Source organism: Orycteropus afer, unplaced genomic scaffold (assembly GCF_000298275.1).
Source record: "Orycteropus afer afer isolate SDZICR_OR568_19922 unplaced genomic scaffold, OryAfe1.0 scaffold00752, whole genome shotgun sequence".
In the NCBI taxonomy this organism is placed as follows: domain Eukaryota; kingdom Metazoa; phylum Chordata; class Mammalia; order Tubulidentata; family Orycteropodidae; genus Orycteropus; species Orycteropus afer.
In genome coordinates, this window is record NW_006922339.1 from 326,078 (window position 1) to 329,981 (window position 3,904).

Sequence of the window (3,904 nt, forward strand, 5' to 3'; positions counted from 1 at the left end):
AAAAAGGCTTTAAGGATCCACACAGATATGTGCTGTTTAATGGGACAGCTACAGGAAAAGATGACACAACTGAAATTTCTCTGCTCTGGCCTTGTGTCTGAAAATCAAATGTATCCCAGAGCTGAGAGCCATAGTGGGACTAGCTGTTGGTCCTTCAGGGTCCCTCACCTGCTTCCATAGCAGTGGCTGCAGAGTCTGAGGTATGGGCTGGAAGGACAAGGCAGGCAAGCATCTCTGTCACCCCATAGTCAGAGGGTTGAGGGAGAAAGCAAGGCTTTCCCCACTCCCTGGGCACAGCCACCTGGAAAGAGATCTTCCAACCTGGTCAAGAGATGCCAAGGGTGGGCAGGGAGACAGAGCATGTGGTCTGGCCATGGCATGTGTCTTGCTCTGGAAACCTAATCAGTATCTCAGAAGCGCATGGCAGGCTGCCTGCCTCCTGCTCCACAGGCAGGAAAGCTGCCCATTATCTCACCCACAGGTACCATCTCAGTTACCTCATTCATAGGGCTCAGGCTGGGCTTCCTTAGGAGCCAGGAGAGTCCCAATGCCATTTCCAAAGTCACATCAAAATGACAAAACATCACAACGTATTCGGCTCCAGCGGATTCAAACAGAGAGAACTTTTAAGTTTCCACTGTAATTAACCCTATCCTCGTTAAGATAATTATGATCAAGCTTCCTGTCACAGTTAATATCCCAGCATCATTGCCTGTGGCTCACACTCTGCCCTCATTAGCTTATAAAAACAGCAACACTAAACAGGGGCCACTGCCCTGCCGGTCCCAGACCAGTGGCTGGGAGCTCTGAAGGAGGGACCTCAGGCAGGGTAGGGGCCCCCAAAAGGGGCTGCCCCTCAAACACCAATCCATTCTTCTCCTGGGTGGGCAAACACTTAGCTGCCTTCAACCTTTTCCCTAAAAGTCTATCCCTTATCAGTAGGGGAAGGAGAAGGACCAGGACTGAAGTAAAGCTGGGAGGCTTAGGTGCAGAGGAACCACTAATCCACAGCTACCCTTCCCTGCTCCTTACCCAGGAAAAAAAACAGCCAGAAAATTCTGCCAGCAAAATCACCAAAGAATACCTCCAAAACCCCTGCTCCAAGAACTGCCACTCTTACTTGCAGGATATTCACTGTGGTAAGAATTAGACCCCTTTTCTCTCAGCTTCCCAATGGAACTCTGGTGATGTAGTGCCTAAGGCATTTGACTGCCAACCAGAAGGCTGGTGGTTCAAACCCACCAGCCACTCTGTGGAAGGAGGATGAGGCAATCTACTTCCGTAAAGATTTGCTTCGGACTGGTATACCACACAATCCACAACCTACACAACTATGAGACCAGAAGAACTAAGTGGTACCTGGCTACCACTGTCAACCACTCAGAGGGGGATCTATGGAAGAGATCCTGGATAGAGAGGGAGAACAACATGGAACAAAACTCAAAATCATTTGGGGAAAAAAAAAAAAAAAAGAGCGGAGGGAGGGGAACCAGGTTTGCTGGTCTGATAGAGCCTGGTGGAACCACTGAGACTACGTGGCCCCTAGCTGCCCTTCAGGTCTGGAATTGAACCCACATCTGTGGCTTCCAGCCAAACAAAAGACAGGCATATGAGTTGAACATTTACCTGACGTAGATACACTCCTTGGAGAGAAGAATCATGGGAGAAAAAAGGGCTGTTTATGCACAGGGAGACAGTTCAGGGGGCAGAAGTGCATGGAGGGATGGACACAGGGAAGAGGTAACTATCAGGAGGAAGTGGGAGGGGAGCTGTTACATGGGGGTAAATTGTAGTCAATGTCATGAGACAAAGTGTATGTGAACTGCTGTATGGAAAGTGAATTTGCTCTGTAAACTTTCACCAAAATCACCAAATATATATATATATATATATATATATCTGCCTCGGAAACTAAACGAGGGTTGCGGTGAGTCAGAATCAACTCGATGGCAGTGGGTTTCCCTCAGCTTCCAGCCTACCCTAGGTGTGACATTTTTGTTTTGCATAAGATGAGTAGAGAGGGGTGAGCAGTTAACCAGAGACCCCAGGTTAGAAGAATGCTTCTCTTTGGAATCATATTTTCCCTCAAACCTAGGACTAAAGCAGAGATGTTCTAAAACCAGTCAAGAAAGCAAGATCTCACTTAAGATCTTTACCTACTCCCTCAACTCTACTATCTGAATACCCATATACATATTTTACTGAGAAAACTGGGGAGGCCATGGAAATTCTATCAAACCTACCTCAAGCATCTGACATCTGCCACACCAGCTAACCCCACTGCCTGTTCTCTAATGGTCTCTCTGGGGGATTTCTGGCTCCCCAGGCTCCAATAGGAGAGGACCTCACTGCATGTGTATCTCCTGCAGCATCTATAATACCTGGAAAGCTGCCAAATGCACAGTGAGAGCTCAATACCTCCTTCCAATTGACCACAGCTTGGCCATGAGCCTGAGAGAGAGTAGCTGAGAAAAAAGCTGCCCACAGAGTCCCAAACTCAGGACAGTACTGGGCTGGGGATGGATGGCCAATGTCTAGGAAGGGCAATCTCTAAACTTGCATTCTTTCAGAGGCCACATGCCTACCATGTTTACCCTGGGGCTGTCTGAGAACAGGTTGTTGTTATGTGCTGTGGGGCTGTCTGAGAACAGGTTGTTGTTGTTGTTATGTGCCTTCGAGTCGGACCTGACTCATAGCGACCCCTCCTTGGATTTTCGAGGCAGTATCACTACAGAAGTAGATTGTCCCATCTTCCTTCTGAGGAGTGGCTGATGGGTTTGAACCACCAGCTTTCTGTTAGCAGTCAAATGCCTTAGGCACTATGCTACCAGAGCTCCCCTTTTGTTAGCTGACCTCAATTGGGCCCCTGCCTCCTGATCCCATGCACAATGGGATGAAATGCTGCCTGGTCCTTTACCATCCCCATGATCAGTTATGGACTGGATTGTTGTGATCCATAGAGTTTTCACTGGCTGATGTTTTGAAATAGGTCACAAGGCCTTTCCTCCTAGTCTGTTTTAGTCTGAATTGTCACTGAACTCTTTTCAGCATCAGAGTAACATGCAAGCTTCTTACAGACACCTGGTAGCTGTGCTGAGGTGTATCGACCAGATATCAAACTCGAGTCTCCAGCAGGGAGGTAATCCCTTCTTGATGTTGTTGTTAGGTTCCAACTCATGTGTTGTTGTTGTTGTTATGTGCCATTGAGTCAGATCTGACTCATAGCGACCCCTCCTTGGGTTTCTGAGGTGGTATCACTACGAAAGTAGATTGTCCAACCTTCCTTCTGAGGAGTGGCTGGTGGGTTTGAACCGTCAGCCTTCTGGTTAGCAGTCAAATGCCTTAGCCACTACACCACCAGAACTCATAATGACCCTATGTACAAGAGAATGAAACACTGCCCAGATCTGCAACATCCTCACAATCATTGCTATGTTTGAGTCCATTGTTCACTGGGTAAATAACTGCAGCTATGAGTGCCCTCAGTACCCTGCCCCTGTTACTCTGGCCCCTCCCAAAACTCAGCCAGACCTCTCTATGACCCAATGAAATGGTCAAGGCCCACTATAGCACACAGCCTCCAAAAGCTCTGCTCCAGTGAATGTCCATTCTGATTGGTCACTGTAGTTGTTATTAAATAATTTAAACATCATCCCTGATAACATGAATAGTAACTTGTACCTCTCTTATTCCCATCCCCATGTCAGGAACAATGCTTGTCCTTAAGAAATGTCTGCCAGTTAACTTCTCACAAGAGGCCATGACCAAAGCTCTGACAGGAGAGGAAACACAAAGCCATCTGGTGGGGAATGAAGGAAGAAAAAAGACCATTAGAGAATTGTGATATGTCTGTGCAAAGACCCAAAGGCAGCACAGACATTTTTTTATACTAGCTGTTCATCTA